At 41.5% G+C, this 18,739-nt stretch overlaps 1 protein-coding gene and 1 long non-coding RNA gene across 4 annotated transcripts in view; both read left to right on the plus strand.

The window, feature by feature from the left end:
• Positions 1 to 5,097: 5,097 nt before the first annotated feature.
• LOC132888639 (uncharacterized) lies at positions 5,098 to 7,008 on the plus strand. Its single transcript, XR_009654960.1, has 3 exons — positions 5,098 to 5,635; positions 6,689 to 6,767; positions 6,922 to 7,008. It is a non-coding gene; the product is annotated as an uncharacterized LOC132888639 (long non-coding RNA).
• Positions 7,009 to 15,716: 8,708 nt separating this feature from the next.
• washc2c (WASH complex subunit 2C) overlaps positions 15,717 to 18,739 on the plus strand; it is a 56,769-nt gene continuing 53,746 nt past the window's right edge. For all 3 annotated transcript variants that reach the window (XM_060925786.1, XM_060925788.1, XM_060925787.1), the window contains exon 1: positions 15,717 to 15,882. The gene's annotated coding sequence lies outside the window, so the exon portion shown is untranslated. The remainder of the gene's footprint in view (positions 15,883 to 18,739) is intronic.

The following is an 18,739-nucleotide window of genomic DNA, read 5'->3' on the forward strand; positions in this document are numbered from 1 at the left end:
GTCAACACAAAAGGCCATTACTGATGGAGGGGTTGTCAACCCTTACGAAAATTAACCATGGTTTTACTATGAAAACTAACCATGGTTTTACCATGGTTTATAGTTATTCATGGTTTTCATGGTTTTTTTGGGTAACCATGAAAACCATGGTGCATTTTACCTCAATGTTCACTTAAATTTTTAGGTTCTAAGTAAATTTTAATGTATCTGGGCTGTTAATCGAGATCCTTCTCTACAGCATTGACTGTTGGACGAAAGCATGGTAATACTACAGTTAGTGCATCCTTTTAAAAACCATACTATCCCTTTTTAAACTAATTTCATAGTTACTATGACCTATTACACATACAACTATGATGCTACCACAGCTACTGCAGTACTATGGATAAACCACAGTAATACTATGGTTGGTTCATAGTACTTAGAATCACCATGAAATACCATAGTAGATCTATGGTTACTACCATGGATGGACCATAGTAATACTATGATTGGTTCATAGTACTTAGAATAACCATGAGATACCATGGTAGAATCATGGTTACTACATAAAAACCATGGTAAAACCATAGTAAACCATGGTAGATTTTCGTAAGGGAAAGAATGCACGAGTGCAGTAGCTGAAACACTACTTGAGGGAAAACAAAAGCAAGAGCTTTGTGATAAAATAAAGCAAATACCCATGTCAGCATCATCTGCCACAAAGAAAAGTAAAATATTGACTCAGGACGTGCTAACCCAGCTAGATGAAGCCATGCGTAAGGGACCATGTGTAGGCTTAGCTGTGGATGAGTCCACTGACGTGTGTGACAGCGCTCAGCTGGTAGTGTATGTCAGGTTTTTCAACACAGACCAGAAAGCATTCTGTGAAGACCCGTTAGGTGTCACGCCCCTTCAGACCAGTACAAAAGGAGGAGACATCTACCTGGCCATTAAGGAGATGTTAACAAAGAGAGAGGAATAAAGCCAAAAAAAGTGGTTTCAATAACCACAGATGGAGCCCCTGCTATGATCGGGAGAGAGAAAGGAGCTGTAGCAAGACTGAAAGAGGACAATCCTGAGCTCATAGCTTACCATTGCATCGTTCATCAATCCATCCTCTGCGCCTCCCTGTCAGATGAGCATGTTGAGGTGATGAATGCAATGATGAAAATGATCAGTTTTCTCAGGGCATCCTCTTCCTACCAGCATCGCATGCTTAGGGAATTCCTCAGAGAAGTTGATGCCAATGCTGATGATCTTTTGCTGCACAACAGTGTGAGATGGCTCAGCAAAGGCAGGGTGTTGGCGCGCTTTTGGTCCATTAGGAGGGAAGTAGCATCTTTTTTTGGCAGAGCTAAGAAGTCAGAAGGCAACACAGTTTTCTCTCTTTTTAGAAAATGAGAAACAGATGGACAATGTGGCCTTTTTGGTTGAGATCACTTCACACCTGAATGAACTGAATTTGAGGCTACAGGGCAAGGACAATTCAATTTGTGAACTGATGACAGCTGTCCGCTCCTTTCAGAGGAAACTTGAGGTGTTTAAGGAAGACCTGCAGGGAGACTGTGCACACTTCCCAGCAGTGCAGGAACAGGTTCAGGGACAGCGAGACGTGTCTTCTTTTGTTGACTTTTTATTGATAAGCTGATCGTAAACTTCAGTAACCGTTTTGACAGCTTCAGCTTTGGACAGCAGCTCACCATGTTCATTCAGAACCCATTTCTTATCACAGATGTCAGGGGGTTCTCAAAGGAAGTGGCACAGCACTTCTCATCTCATCTCATCTCATCTCATCTCATCTCATCTCATCTCATCTCATCTCATCTCATCTCATCTCATTATCTCTAACCGCTTTATCCTTCTACAGGGTCGCAGGCGAGCTGGAGCCTATCCCAGCTGACTACGGGCGAAAGGCGGGATACACCCTGGACAAGTCGCCAGGTCATCACAGGGCTGACACATAGACATAGACAACCATTCACACTCACATTCACACCTATGGTCAATTTAGAGTCACCAGTTAACCTAACCTGCATGTCTTTGTACTGTGGGGGAAACCGGAGCACCCGGAGGAAACCCACGCGGACACGGGGAGAACATGCAAACTCCGCACAGAAAGGCCCTCGCCGGCCACAGGGCTCGAACCTGGACCTTCTTGCTGTGAGGCGACAGCGCTAACCACTACACCACCGAGTGGCACAGCACTTTAAATGGGTAAATGCTGGGCCTCTGCAGATGCAATTGGTCGATCTCCAAGCAGATGTGGCCCTGAAAGAACAGTTTGTAAGAACTGACCCTTCCACTTTCTGGCTCCAAATGGTCCCTGAGACAGCTTTCCCAGGTCTGAGGAAAGTAGCCCTATACATTTTGACCATGTTTGGCTCCACACACAACTGCGAGGCAGCTTTCTCCACAATGAACATAATCAAAACTAAATATCGTTCCAGGCTCACCAATGAGCACCTCCACATGTGTATGAGAATGGCCCGGACTCCATTCAAGCCCAGGTTTAAAATCCTGGCAGGACAAGCTAGAGCTCAATTCTCTCACTGAGCAAAAAAGTGGGGAAGTTGAATATAAGAGGGGATGAAAGTGAGCCCCTAAAACTGTTCAGTTGTTAAGATGTATTGAGATTTATTGTCTGTAAAATTGGTTCAGACTGTTGAGTCAAGATGTGAAACAGAAAAGGGGAAATTCAAGCCTTTCCGCCCTTTATTTTATTTTTCTGAAGTTAAGCACTTTATTTGAACATGCACAATTTTCACATTTTATTTATTTTCTCTTATTTTGAAATGCAGCCCTACTTTTATTTAGCAAATGAGAGAACATTATACATATCGGCAATCATACATACATGTTCAGTTCTATGTTACCCGACAATAAATATTGTCAAAAAGTTTTCGAATTGTCCTGAATTTATTTGATTTGACAGTCAGGTACTGAATACATGCAGATGTTGATACAACTACTAGGCTACTTAAATATATATCACATTAAATAGTTAGACATTATGATCTTCCGGACCTTTGCTTCAAGAAATTTTCTCCAACTGGACCTCTTTAAATTTTAGTTGAATACCCCTGATCTATGGTCCGTGTATCATCCGATCATTCAAGTATTCCAGTCAATCTGGAAAACGAAAAACAAAAAAACACTCAATATTTCGTTTTCCTGTTTTTCTGTATGACCAAAAAATGAGGGATTGGTGTTTGTTTTCCTTTTTCCAACTCAAAACAGAACAAATAATAAACAGGGAAACCAAAACGAAATAATAACTCTAATTTACGATTATTGATTTTCTCTATTCCCCACGCTCCATTAGCCTTCCCATGATCCTCAGCGACAGTCCATCATCATCTCTGCGTCTGTGAAACAGAAAAATTGCATGTGCATGTATATATCAAGTAATTTATTCATACATCCTATTCATTTAATATATTAAGCTGATGATCTCTTAATTATTATTATCTCAATATAATAGTAATCTGTACTCGAGTTGAGGGGGGATGGGGCGTATGCCATCCCCCCGGAATAAAAAATGGTCAAAATCATCCCCCCTCTAAAACGGGCATCCCCCCTCCCTTCCCTTGAGCAATTTTATCAATAAATGTGGACATCCCCGATAGCAGAGGGTCGTTGAAACGACGTAGAGTTTTGGTCACTTCTATTTAACATTGGAATTAGAAATGCCATTCCACGCAGCTCTGCTGAAACTGAGCATACAGTAAGCTACCGCGAGAGAGGGCGCGCGCAAGCCAAGCGTTTGAGGAGGTGACATTCAGTCGGGGTTCCGTTATTTTTGATTTCATTCGGCGTCAGTGACAGCAGCGGATTGCAGCATCATGGCCAAGCGGAGTGGACAGCAAGACCTAAGCAAGTTCGGATTTAAGATCGCAAGAAAAAAACATTTCAGGAGGTAAGTCAAGAGTTAGGAATATCAGTCCCACTTTCTGTGAGCCCGCTATCATGCTGTAAAGTTCCCGATATGGAGCCTAATTTGTGGGCGGCGGATAACAACACAGCTATCATAATGAATGTTAGTTTGGAGTCTAGCCAGCTATCGATAGCTTACTCAGGTTCATGTTAGCTTTGATTTCTTGTATAAGGCCATTAATTTAATCAGTCTGGACGTTCGTTTGTTATTCTTCAGGCAACAAATTCTATTGACTTGATATGAAAAGATTCAGTTGTTCATTTACATTGCCTGCTGAGGTTTTAATAAATTATTTACCAAACGATTTAAAAGGAGCCTACCATGACTATGAAGTTACACTTCAAATTGCACTAGTCATGGTAGGCTCCTTTTAAATCGTTTGGTAAATAATTTATTAAAACCTCAGCAGGCAATGTAAATGAACAACTGAATCTTTTCATATCAAGTCAATAGAATTTGTTGCCTGAAGAATAACAAACGAACGTCCAGACTGATTAAATTAATGGCCTTATACAAGAAATCAAAGCTAACATGAACCTGAGTAAGCTATCGATAGCTGGCTAGACTCCAAACTAACATTCATTATGATAGCTGTGTTGTTATCCGCCGCCCACAAATTAGGCTCCATATCGGGAACTTTACAGCATGATAGCGGGCTCACAGGAAGTGGGACTGATATTCCTAACTCTTGACTTACCTCCTGAAATGTTTTTTTCTTGCGATCTTAAATCCGAACTTGCTTAGGTCTTGCTGTCCACTCCGCTTGGCCATGATGCTGCAATCCGCTGCTGTCACTGACACCGAATGAAATCAAAAATAATGGAACCCCACAGTGGCGGCTGGTGAAAAAAATTCTTAGTGGGGCTGGTGTGTGCCAGTAGAGTTCCCTGCCTAGTCCAGTATAAGCATTCAAATGAACAGTCAGAAAATGACAATTCCACAATAATAATTTAATTTCCTTCTCAAAATCAGCAGTTTCACAGATAAAGTAAATTAACAATTTACAGCTATATTAGGCTCCATTTATGCTTTGGAAAGGAACGGTTTCAAATACAATACAATACTCAAGTTCTTGAGAGAAGTTTACAGCAAGGGTATGATTTCAGCTGAATCTATACAAATCAACTGTGTGTGTGTTCACGCTGCACGCTGCACGCTACACGCGTGTAAAGAAAAGTGGACAAACGTAGCATGACTTGCTCTGGGCCATAGAACGGCGTTCACGTTGCACGCTGCACACTTCACGCGTGAAGCGAGAAATGAACATGCACACTTTTTTCTAGGCGTGAAGATGGAAATTCCAGTCCATGCATGCGGTCACCGCCGCGCCAGCCAATCAGAACGGGTCTAGGGAGATAACTCTATGCTTTCAGGGGAAAACTTCAGAAAAAATATAATTGAATGGTATAATTGAAAAATAGTTCTTCATCGGGATTGTCAAGCAGATTATAGAATGTTCGGTGAAATTCACCACGGGTTTCTCTCAGAAGGAAGTGTTCTCGGCTCCAAATTCTGTTCCTTTTTCTCTTCCTCTGTCTCAGTAAAAGCAGAATGAGGCAATCGTCGTCATCCGAAGAGTCCGTATTGTTGGTTACTCGGTCAAAGTAGAACCGACGCAACACGTGAACATCCAAGCATGAAGTTTAATGGCCCAGGGTCCGGTTCTTCACGTGAACGTGTAGCGTGCAGCGTGAACCTTCTATGGCCCAGCTGCCTAAGGTGAGTGTGGGACTGAGTGAGGTGGTGTGTGTGTGTGTGTGTGTGTGTCTGATTCTAAGGTGAGTGTAAGATTTCTGTGTGAGAGAGTGACTATGAAATGAGGTGCGTGTGTGTGTGTGTGTGTTCTGAGCTCGGTGTATTTCTGTGAAACGAGACAGTGAGAGGGGGAGCGAAACACAGTGTTGACACTCTTGTTGTGAATACAAACAAGAAAGATGTATGATTATTGTCCAATATGAACCAAAAGTCTAGTTTTGAACATCAAAGACAGAGAGAGAGAGAGAGAGAGAGATGCATTTTCTGTAGCAGGGGCGAAATTTCCAGCGCCCCAAAACCATTAAATTCGGCGATGCTGATTGGCCAAATATTTATGATTTTTCCCGAGCAACCATACACGATTGGCTATTCCGCTGCACTGCTGGGGCGCTTTGCCGAGCGCCCAAGAAGAGAAATGATACGAGTCTGTCGGTGGAAATTCACCGTTGAATGAGAGTCAGTTGGTGGAAATGTTGTTTAAATAATTCAGATCGCATGTAGGCACACACTGTTAAGTAAAACTGACATTGATAATAAAATTTGTAAAAATATATATCAATATATTTTATATTTTTTCCCCCTCCACATCTGGGAGGGCGGCGCCCGAGCGCCCCCTATGAGCCAGCCGCCACTGGAACCCCAACTGAATGTCACCTCCTCAAACGCTTGGCTTGCGCGCGCCCTCTCTCCGGTCGCTTACTGTATGCTCAGTTTCAGCAGAGCTGCGTGGAATGGCATTTCTAATTCCAATGTTCAATAGAAGTAATGTCCACATTTATTGATAAAATTGCTCAAGGGAAGGGAGGGGGGATGCCCGTTTTAGAGGGGGGATGATTTTGACCATTTTTTATTCCGGGGGGATGGCATCCCCCCCATCCCCCCTCAACTCGAGTACAGATTACTATTATATTGAGATAATAATAATTAAGAGATCATCAGCTTAATATATTAAATGAATAGGATGTATGAATAAATTACTTGATATATACATGCACATGCAATTTTTCTGTTTCACAGACGCAGAGATGATGATGGACTGTCGCTGAGGATCATGGGAAGGCTAATGGAGCGTGGGGAATAGAGAAAATCAATAATCGTAAATTAGAGTTATTATTTCGTTTTGGTTTCCCTGTTTATTATTTGTTCTGTTTTGAGTTGGAAAAAGGAAAACAAACACCAATCCCTCATTTTTTGGTCATACAGAAAAATAGGAAAACGAAATATTGAGTGGTTTTTTTTTCATTTTCCAGATTGAATGGAATACTTGAATGATCGGATGATACACGGACCATCTATGATATCATCAGTTGAAACATCATTCAATGTTTTTAACCTGTATAATAATAATAATAATAATAATAATAATAATAATAGTTTACCAGTAGTTAACCTATTCTTGGTGCACCATACAGTAAAATCTTCATAATCTTTCTTTCTCCCAAATCATACATCCATCCTTTCACATATTGCGCTTTGTTAGATGAAGTGATAAAACATTCATGCAAAAAATATTTAGGGTGGAGTCGGACCCAAATATAAGGTGTTTGCTAAAGGCAATTATATGCAGCATATGATTAACTTACTACACATTCTTTGGGCATGACAAAAACTTGAATACTTACTTAATAAGTAATTGATTAGATAATAGATAGATATTATCAAAGACATATTTTAACAGCCAAGACTGCTGGTGATTGCTGTGGATCTGTTTCCTGGCAATATATTAATCACACAAACAATCATTTATTCATATGAATAATATGAATTCATATTCAGTAACCACCTTATTTTGGTTTGGGCCATGGATGAAGATGAACCTGCACTCATGTGTTCACATGCTGAGTGAAATCTGGGACAGTAGCGAGAGAACATGGGAAACTCCACACGGACACTAACCTCATCTCAGGATTCTTCTTCTTTAGTGTTCTGCCTGATGGTTTCAGCCATCAAAGTTTCTAGGGAAGAATTCGCCTTCTACTGGATTATTATAGAGGTTTTCTCCTCTCAATAATTTTCTCCTATGGAGGATTTAGAGTAGCCAATTAACCTAACCACATGTCTTTGGATTGTGGGAGAAACCAGAGCACCCAGAAGAAACTCATGCAGACACGGAGAGAACATGCAAACTCCACACAGAAAGGCCCCCATCGGCCACTGGGCTCGAACCCAGAACCTTCTTGCTGTGAGATGACAGTGCTAACCACTACACCACCGTGCCACCCTGATCTCAGGATAAGAAACTCAGACTAAGAATGCTGAAGCTGTGTATTTACAGCACCAACTGCTGCACCGCCATCACACACACATTCAATATCAATTCAAAATTATTACTGATCTTATAATTCTTATTCATTAAAACTGGGTCTGAGCTATACAGTATCTATTTCAACTGTGCTCTCTTAAAAAAGTCACAGAGTTGACAGTGAGTTGACCTCTCCCTCATTAAATATGCGAATGATATGGCCCTAGTCGCCTGCCTGCTGGACACAAACAGTACCTCCTACTGCCAGTATATTAACAACCTTACTTCCTGGTTCGACGGCAGCTTTTTGGATCTTAATGTTACTAAGGTTAAGGCTACATCCACACGACAACGGCAACGAGATTTTATTTAAAAAAATATCGCGTCCACATGGGCAACGGATCAGTAAAATATCAGGTACATATGGCAACGCAACGCTTGCTGAAAATGATGCAATACACATGCCACACCTCTACATGCGCTGTAAGACGGTCCCATCGGAGACACCAGAACAATAGAAGAAGTAGACGCATGCGCATAAACCCGTTCTTCTACCCGGTGTGAAGCACTGTCAGGAACAAGCACACAACAAGAAGAAGATGGCTGCGACTACGCGAGGAAATCGTGCCTTCTGTGTGTACAAATTAGTTTTATTAGTGTGCATAGTTTTATATAACTTAATTTTCTTATTGTGTGTGAACATTTTGAAAAGCATTTTTATATAATTTATATAACTTTTTATATTGTGTGTGAACATTTTGAAAAGCAGTCTTATCCAATAAAAAAAAGAAATTCAAGAAATGGTTCAGTTACTTGTTTATTTAAAAGAAAAGCTGTATACAAAAGTGAATGCAATGCAGTGGTTCATACAAAACAGCGAGAGTGCTGCTTGTTCTAGTCATGTGGTTGTGACGTCATCGTAAACAAATCCGTTCTACTCATCCAGACGACTTCGCAACGGCGCCGTTGCCAGATTTTTCCACTCTGGAACCCGTTCTCAAAAAATATCGTTGTGGGGCTCCCAAAACGCCGGTGCCGTGTGGACGCCAGGCCGAAACGATAAACAATTTTATCAGATTCACCTGAATCCGTTGCCGTGTGGACAGGGCCTAAGACCAAGGCGCTGTGTCTGGGAGGCAGTAGGAGAAGAGACAGCGCAGGCTCCATGCTCACCTTCAGCATGAAGAGCTAGGAAGTGGAGCAGGTCACTCACTTTAAATACCTTGGAACAATCATAGATAATCAGCTCACCTTTCAGGACAACGTTGATCACATCTAAAAAAAATAAAGGAAGACAGTGCCTCGTTCCTCTCAGGAAACTGAGGAGCTTCAACCCCAGCCAGCGCACCCTGTCCATGGTCTACAAATCACTAACTGAGAGTGTCCTTACATATGGTAATAGCTATGCTTACTTAAATCATAATAGTGTACTTTACTTATCTGTCCATCTCCTGTTGATTTCACTCATGGAGTGTAAGTATGTACTCATTTTTCCTTAAGGAGGTTTAAAACTAAGTTCAGCTGAGCAAACTGGACTTGTAACATTCTGTTCCTGGAGTGAACGCAGAGGCTCAGCAGTACACATGTGTAGTAGAGCAGTGCAAGAGAAGTTTCCAGAAACTGCATGGACAAAAACTTTGGAAGAAAGCAACATTTTCTGGGTCTCTTGGTAAGTTATTCAAAGTCTTTCAATTGTCAGCTATAATTTCATTACTTACACCTACATTTTTGGCAGGACGTTTTTTTCTGAACAAACATCTCTGGCGATAACTAGGCTCATGCTATTGTTAGCTAACATTAGCCAAGGCAGCTAACTAAAACCGCCATTATCATGTCATTCACACGATAATTTATACTGTCAGCTATAGTACATAAATGATGTGATCATGATGCAAATGCTAATTTTTTATTTTTTTTTTAAAGATATTTTTTGGGCTTTTTGCACCTTTATTGGATAGGACAGTGTAGAGACAGGAAATGAGCGGGAGAGAGAGAGACGGGGAGGGATCGGGAAATGACCTCGGGCTGGAATCGAACCCGGGTCGCCCGGATTTATGGTATGGCGCCTTATCCACCTGAGCCACGACGCCCCGCAAATGCTAATTTGAAGCAAAATTACAAAATAAAAGAGGTTGATTAGGCTACTTTTAAAAGGAGTAATAAGTAATTTAAAACAGTGACAGGGAAAGAGAAATGTAAAGGAGAGAAGATCGGCGACAGTGAATCAATGTGCCATGGCTTGTGCTAATATATAAATTAATTGTAATGCACATTTAAATTATAATGCAACTTAAACATCTCATCTCATTATCTCTAGACACTTTATCCTGTTCTATAGGGTCGCAGGCGAGCTGGAGCCTATCCCAGCTGACTATGGGCGAAAGGCGGGGTACACCCTGGACAAGTCGCCAGGTCATCACAGGGCTGACACATAGACACAGACAACCATTCACACTCACATTCACACCTACGGTCGATTTAGAGCCACCAGTTAACCTAACCTGCATGTCTTTGGACTGTGGGGGAAACCGGAGCACCCGGAGGAAACCCACGCGGACACGGGGAGAACATGCAAACTCCGCACAGAAAGGCCCTTGCCGGCCACGGGGCTCGAACCCGGACCTTCTTGCTGTGAGGCGACAGTGCTAACCACTACACCACCGTGCCCCCCCAACTTAAACATGATGCTGCAAATCATAATTGACTACCCCTACCATAACTCTTTCATTTTGTTATTCTGCTTCAAAGTAGCATTTACAAATTTGGTAAATGAATTTGGGCAGAGTATGCAGGGCAGAATGACCACAGCCAGAACCAACTGAGCAACAACCTGACTTACATGTGTATTGCTCAGAACTGTTTAACTGTGGTCATTCTGGATCTTAGAATGAGCAAAAATGCCAATAAGAGATACCCTGCTTGATCTGCCAAAATTCATTGACCTCAAGTGTCTTCACTTAAAGTAGTTGCTGCCATTTTTGTGACTTTATTTATTTATTTTTTACAGCTTGAAGACAGACAACCTTTCTTTATATCTGCAGGACACTGATACCATCGCAGATGTCACACAAGTTCCTGTTGGGGTATTGACTGTTATACCTGAAGACAGACAGCAGCCAGGTCCACATGCCCTGCACCTTGAACCCTCCAGCATGCTATCATACTGGAAGGTAATATCGTCATGGATGACATTGGAAGCCACGCACAAGCATTTTGTGTTACATTTGGACTAATATACGTTCTTCATTTGGATTATCCAAAAAGACTAAATAACACCTTTGACTTCATTCAGAGGGTGATGCTCAACCTGGGTGTAGGTAACCTGAGACCAAAACTTCAGAGCTTGAAAAATGCTCTTTTGCAGTAGGTGGGTACTGCCGGTGTTCTGATAAACGGTCCTACATCCACGAAGCGTCCTACGGTAGGAGGGGATGTCAGACATGTCTGTCGAGCAGTCCTACATTGCAGGAAATCCTACAGTGTGATTCAACTTGAACTTTTAGTCATAGTTCGCGGTTTTTCCCTCTGCAAAGAACATGCTTCTACATTGATACAACGTCCACCAACCCTGTCAGAATTCATATGAATGTAGGACGTTCTGACAATTCAAACGACTCCGTCAGAATATGCTTTTACATTCATATGAATCTAGGACGCTCTGACTCTTCAATTGACCCTGTCAGAATATGTAGAATTAATAGGTTTTTTTATCACTATTCACAAGTACCATTTGCTCAATTAAAATGAGTGTAGGACGTTATTACAATTCAAATGACGCCGCAGGACGTTCTCACAACTCATATGACCCCATCAGAATATGCTTCTACATTAATAAATGAATAAATGAGATATTTCAGATGTATTGCAAGACTCACGCAATGGTTAGAAATCAGCATTATGTTAGATTAAGTAGTAAAGATTGAATCAAATAAAAAAAAATCAAAGTCCTTCCCACGCCGCTTACAGTACCTGGTATTCCTAGGCAGTCTCCCACTCAAGTACTAACCAGGCCCAACCTGTATGGTGGCGCATCGGGCGGCGCCGATCTCCGTTTCCATAGCCCTCGGCCTCTCGCCTATTACATAGCTAGGGTTACAGTGGGGGGCTAGTCCTCTGGTAACCACGAGAGTTTGACTCCCCATGCACATCTGTATTGCAGCGTGCCTTGCCAGATGATAGTAGGTATGCACACTGTTAATCTGCACCGTTTATTCTGCACCGTTTATAGCACAGCTGATGTAGGACAAAAATCTGTTCAAATGCCAAGAAATGATGTTTTGTGCTCTGCGCATGCGCAGTGGGGCTTTGTAGGACGCATTGACGTGTAGGACCGTTTATCAGAACACCGGCAGATCCTTAAAATAGCAAGGGATCCTGAAGCATAGATACGTAATTTGAGTGTTAAACTCATATATTTGCAACTAACCCCTGCAAAGTTCTTAGTAAGTTAGTCAGTCACAGATGGATGATTTTGGTTACTTGTTATACTGAAGTTTCTATAGTGTCCCAGTCTGTGGGATATTGGTGGGAGGTTTAATCCCATCTTGATTAATCCAAACTACTTTGTGAAATAAAAGCTTGATTGAGTGTAAGTGGCATTAGAAGTCTTTTGAAACTAGAGCAGAGTCATTTTGAGAAGCCAGGGAATGAATCAGATGATTGCAAAGAACTTCTTTGTGTACTTATCCAAATGTTTGTTTTAAAATGTTGGGACACACCAGCCCTACATGTTAGAGATGTTACAGAAAGATTTGATGGCAGTCAACATGAAAATAGAAAAGTGAGAGGATATGTTTTTTCTCATGGAAAGTTTACTTCCACTTTCATATTACAACACTGAACTAAACAACAGATTTCCTGGGTAACTGAATAGTGTTACATTATGGCCATGGGTTAGCAGATATCCTTTGTGTCTTTGTTTTGGCATGGAGAATGGCTCTAAATACTGAGTGAGCCTTAACTACCAGTTAAGTTGTACTAGATGCACCATTTTTCTGTCTTTGTGAAAAATATACATTTGAAATTATTTGTTGAATTGGTTGGAGTTGCTTAAATTATCTTGCGTTCTAGACAACTCAGACCATACCAGCATTAATACATCCAGTTTTAAATCCTGGATAGTGACCGCAAAATCTTCAGGGGTACTTCTATAGTGGCCATGGAGCTTTGAGAAATTAAAATACCCAGATTGCCTGTATAAATCCACCTATTTTTGCATTTTGTTTTCTTTATTACAGTTCAAATCATATGCATTGTTTGTGTTTCATTTAACTTGAAAGCATGGCTGATGCTTAATTGAATATTGGTATTGTGATAAAAGGAGCCTTGTTGAAGTCTTATGTAATGTCAGAGAAAAAGATATGTTTCTACATTTGTTTAGAAAGATTTGCATATAAAAGATTATTTTACAAGGCTTACATATTTGTTTTTATTTCATTTGTTTCCACAAATAGTGGCCTTGGCTTAAGATGCACAGAATTGCATTTTGTTCCAATAATAAAATAAGCCTGCAAACTTATCATTCTTTGTTCTGCTTATTTGATTTTTTTAGTGTAATCGGTTTCCTAGATTCTACTGAGTAAGCACAACTGTTCAGTTAAGTCAGACTAACTTGGCTTACTTAAGTTGGTAACACTTATTAAAGATCAAGTTTATTATACTTGCTATTTTTAAGTTTATTCAGGCCAGCAAGATCATTGGACATAAACAACTTCAATTCCAGGACTTACATTCTCAGGCATTAATGAAAAGGGCAATCCAGATCTATCAGGATCCCACCCATCCGCTCCAATATGCATTTCAGCTGCTGCCATCAGGCTGCAGATTTATAATCCCAATGGCCAAGAAGAACAGCTATATTCCATCATCTGTGGCCATTCTCAATAAGAGACTGTTCCCTGCAGGATCTGCCCATTCAGCACACACTCACCTTTAACTTTTATTATCTTTTATTCCTTTTTTATTTATTTATTTTTCATTCATTCATTTAGTATTCTTTTGATTGCTTTTTAGACTAAACTGAAACTGACGATGCCATTTGCTTATTTTACAGTATTTTATTGTAACGTGTTGTTCTTAATGTTTATTGTTTTGTATGATGTATCGTCTTTTTGTCTTCCATGCCAGTGCCAAAGACAATTTTCCACTTTATGTAAGTTTAATGGATAATAAAGTAGTCTGATTCTGATTCTGATTAATTAGCCTGAGGAAGGTCACATGCCTTGCATGCAATTTTAAAATGTTTGAGAAGAAACACAACTTTATTCATCACACACTTGTGAAATTCCTCTCTGCATTGAACCCATCTGAAGCAGTGAACACACACATGCACACACACATGCGCAATGAGCACACACACATACCCAGACCAGTGGGAAGCCATGCTAACAGTGCCCGGGGAGCAGTTGGGAGTTAGATGTCTGTGAAGATTCTCAATCATCCAGGTCATAGTAAACTGTGGGTGGTAGAAATGGGCAACTGGACTTGCTTGAAGATTCTTGAAAACGTTTCACTTCTCGTCCAAAAGGCTTCCTCAGTTCTGTCTAACTAATAGGGAGACTCCCTATTAGTCAGTTGGGAGTTAGGTGCCTCGCTCAAGGGCGCCTCAGCTCAAGGGCGTCCCATATTAACCTAACTGCATGTCTTTGAACTGTGGGGGAAACCCACGCAGACACGGGGAGAACTTGCAAACTCCACACAGAAAGGCCCCTGCTGGCCGCTGGGCTCAAACCCAGAACCTTCTTGCTGTGAGGCGATAGTGCTAACCACTACACCACTATGCCATCCTATGTTATAATAATGACTTACTATTTCATAAGAATTAAAATATTTTCTCAAAATTATGATCTAATATTGGTGGCACGGTGGTGTAGTGGTGCGCACTGTCGCCTCACAGCAAGAAGGTCCTGGGTTCGAGCCCAGCGGCCAATGAGGGCCTTTCTGTGTGGAGTTTGCATGTTCTCTGTGTGGGTTTCCTCCGGGTGCTCTGGTTTCCCCCACAGTCCAAAGACATGCAGGTTAGGTTAACTGCTGACTCTAAATTGACCGTAGGTGTGAATGTGAGTGTGAATGGTTGTCTGTGTCTATGTGTCAGCCCTGTGATGACCTGGCGACTTGTCCAGGGTGTACCTCGCCTTTCGCCCGTAGTCAGCTGGGATAGGGGATAAGCTGGTACAGATAATGGATGGATGGATGATCTAAAATATCTCATTATTATGAGACAGTAAGTCATTATTATGGATTTAAATCATAAATATGAGATAGGATCTCATTATTACCTCCGCCAAGGAGGTTATGTTTTCGGTAGCGTTGGTTTGTTTGTTGGTTTGTCTGTTAGCAAGATTACGGAAAAAGTAATTAACGGATTGCTCTGAAATTTTTTCCAGAGGTGTGACTGGGCACAAGTAACAATCCATTAAATTTTGGCGGTGATCCGGATCACCTTCTGGATCCCGGATTTTTTTAAAGGATTCTAAAGTCACAATTATGTGTACATTCTCATTATTATGAGATATTAAGTCATTATTATGAGAACGAATGAAAAACTTTCTCATTATTATGATGGCGGAAACGGGATTCCATATCCCTTTCAATTTCATTAAAACTTAAAAAAAAAAATTTCCACCTGTATTCTGATAAACCCCGCCTCCGTCGCTGGGGATTGGTTATAGTTCGACAGTGCGCCGCAGCGATCTGAATTTAGACCAATCACAACACAGGATGTCAGATCCGTCTCGTGGACAATCTGCGAGCAGGAAGCGGGGATGGGTCTGAGTACGGGTGGAAAACATACTGTATCGCTCGCGTCAGGTGACCATTGAGTCAGCTGATTGTAGCAGACAGGACATGGCCGAGCTGAAGGAATACTAATGAGGCAGCAGAGCGGATCAGCAGCAGCCGCCGCTTTCCTGCCCAGGCTGACTGAGGGTTTTTGTAAAAGCGCAACTTGGGCGAAGTAAATTTCTCCAAGGTACTGTGGGAATGCTTGTTGTGTTGAGATGTAGCTGAATGAGCTGCAGTGTGTGTTAGCGTTGCACACAGATGGTGTTGAGGGGAATGATGGCGTTAGCGAGAATACAGAACTTTAAAAGTCGAAAAGGTAAAGAGCTTCTGGTTTGGTTGGAGTCACACAGGTTAGGGTGAAAAAATGGTGTATTTTTAACAATTGGATAAATAGCTGTATATCACTAATATGACAGTGTTTAGCTGATGTTAGCTGCGGTTGCTATATGACAGTGTTTAGCTGATGTTAGTTAGTGTTAGCCGTGGTTGCTATATGACAGTGTTTAGCTGATCTTAGTGTTAGCTGCGGTTGTTACCTGACAGTGTTTAGCTGATCTTAGTATTAGCCGCGGTTGCTATCTGACAGTGCTTAGCTGATGTTAGTTAGTATTAGCCGCGGTTGCTATATGACAGTGTTTAGCTGATGTTAGTTAGTGTTAGCTGCGGTTGCTATATGACAGTGTTTAGCTGATCTTAGTGCTAGCTGCAGTTGTTACCTGACAGTGTTTAGCTGATCTTAGTGTTAGCCGCGGTTGCTATATGACAGTGTTTCGCTGATGTTAGTGTTAGCTGCGGTTGCTATATGACAGTGTTTAGCTGATGTTAGTTAGTATTAGCCGCGGTTGCTATCTGACAGTGTTTAGCTGATGTTAGTTAGTATTAGCCGCGGTTGCTATCTGACAGTGTTTAGCTGATGTTAGTGTTAGCTGCGGTTGTTACCTGACAGTGTTTAGCTGATCTTAGTGTTAGCCGCGGTTGCTATATGACAGTGTTTCGCTGATGTTAGTGTTAGCTGCGGTTGCTATATGACAGTGTTTAGCTGATGTTAGTTAGTATTAGCCGCGGTTGCTATCTGACAGTGTTTAGCTGATGTTAGTTAGTATTAGCCGCGGTTGCTATCTGACAGTGCTTAGCTGATGTTAGTTAGTATTAGCCGCGGTTGCTATCTGACAGTGTTTAGCTGATGTTAGTTAGTATTAGCCGCGGTTGCTATCTGACAGTGTTTAGCTGATGTTAGTGTTAGCTGCGGTTGTTACCTGACAGTGTTTAGCTGATCTTAGTGTTAGCCGCGGTTGCTATATGACAGTGTTTCGCTGATGTTAGTGTTAGCTGCGGTTGCTATATGACAGTGTTTAGCTGATGTTAGTTAGTGTTAGCTGCGGTTGCTATATGACAGTGTTTAGCTGATCTTAGTGCTAGCTGCAGTTGTTACCTGACAGTGTTTAGCTGATCTTAGTGTTAGCCGCGGTTGCTATATGACAGTGTTTAGCTGATGTTAGTTAGTGTTAGCCGCGGTTGTTGTATGAGTGTTTAGCTGATGTTAGTTAGTGTTAGCTGTGGTTGCTATATGACAGTGTTTAGCTGATCTTAGTGCTAGCTGCGGTTGCTATATGACAGTGTTTAGCTGATGTTAGTTAGTGTTAGCTGCGGTTGCTATATGACAGTGTTTAGCTGATGTTAGTTAGTGTTAGCTGCGGTTGCTATATGACAGTGTTTAGCTGATGTTAGTTAGTGTTAGCCGCGGTTGCTATATGACAGTGTTTAGCTGATGTTAGTTAGTGTTAGCTGTGGTTGCTATATGACAGTGTTTAGCTGATCTTAGTGCTAGCTTCAGTTGTTACCTGACAGTGTTTAGCTGATCTTAGTGTTAGCCGCGGTTGCTATATGACAGTGTTTAGCTGATGTTAGTGTTAGCTGTGGTTGCTATATGACAGTGTTTAGCTGATCTTAGTGCTAGCTGCAGTTGTTACCTGACAGTGTTTAGCTGATCTTAGTGTTAGCCGCGGTTGCTATATGACAGTGTTTAGCTGATGTTAGTTAGTGTTAGCTGCGGTTGCTATATGACAGTGTTTAGCTGATGTTAGTTAGTGTTAGCCACGGTTACTATATGACAGTGTTTCGCTGATGTTAGTGTTAGCTGCGGTTGTTACCTGACAGTGTTTAGCTGATCTTAGTGTTAGCCGCGGTTGCTATATGACAGTGTTTAGCTGATGTTAGTGTTAGCTGCGGTTGCTATATGACAGTGTTTAGCTGATGTTAGTTAGTGTTAGCTGCGGTTGCTATATGACAGTGTTTAGCTGATCTTAATGCTAGCTGCAGTTGTTACCTGACAGTGTTTAGCTGATCTTAGTGTTAGCCGCGGTTGCTATATGACAGTGTTTAGCTGATGTTAGTTAGTGTTAGCTGCGGTTGCTATATGACAGTGTTTAGCTGATGTTAGTTAGTGTTAGCTGCGGTTGCTATATGACAGTGTTTAGCTGATGTTAGTTAGTGTTAGCTGTGGTTGCTATATGACAGTGTTTAGCTGATCTTAGTGCTAGCTGCAGTTGTTACCTGACAGTGTTTAGCTGATCTTAGTGTTAGCCACGGTTACTATATGACAGTGTTTCGCTGATGTTAGTGTTAGCTGCGGTTGTTACCTGACAGTGTTTAGCTGATCTTAGTGTTAGCCGCGGTTGCTATATGACAGTGTTTAGCTGATGTTAGTGTTAGCTGCGGTTGCTATATGACAGTGTTTAGCTGATCTTAGTGCTAGCTGCAGTTGTTACCTGACAGTGTTTAGCTGATCTTAGTGTTAGCTGCGGTTGCTATATGACAGTGTTTAGCTGATGTTAGTTAGTGTTAGCTGCGGTTGCTATATGACAGTGTTTAGCTGATGTTAGTTAGTGTTAGCTGCGGTTGCTATATGACAGTGTTTAGCTGATGGTAGTTAGTGTTAGCCGCGGTTGCTATATGACAGTGTTTAGCTGATGGTAGTTAGTGTTAGCTGTGGTTGCTATATGACAGTGTTTAGCTGATCTTAGTGCTAGCTGCAGTTGTTACCT

The sequence above is a fragment of the Neoarius graeffei genome, chromosome 7 (assembly GCF_027579695.1).
Source record: "Neoarius graeffei isolate fNeoGra1 chromosome 7, fNeoGra1.pri, whole genome shotgun sequence".
Lineage (NCBI taxonomy): Eukaryota > Metazoa > Chordata > Actinopteri > Siluriformes > Ariidae > Neoarius > Neoarius graeffei.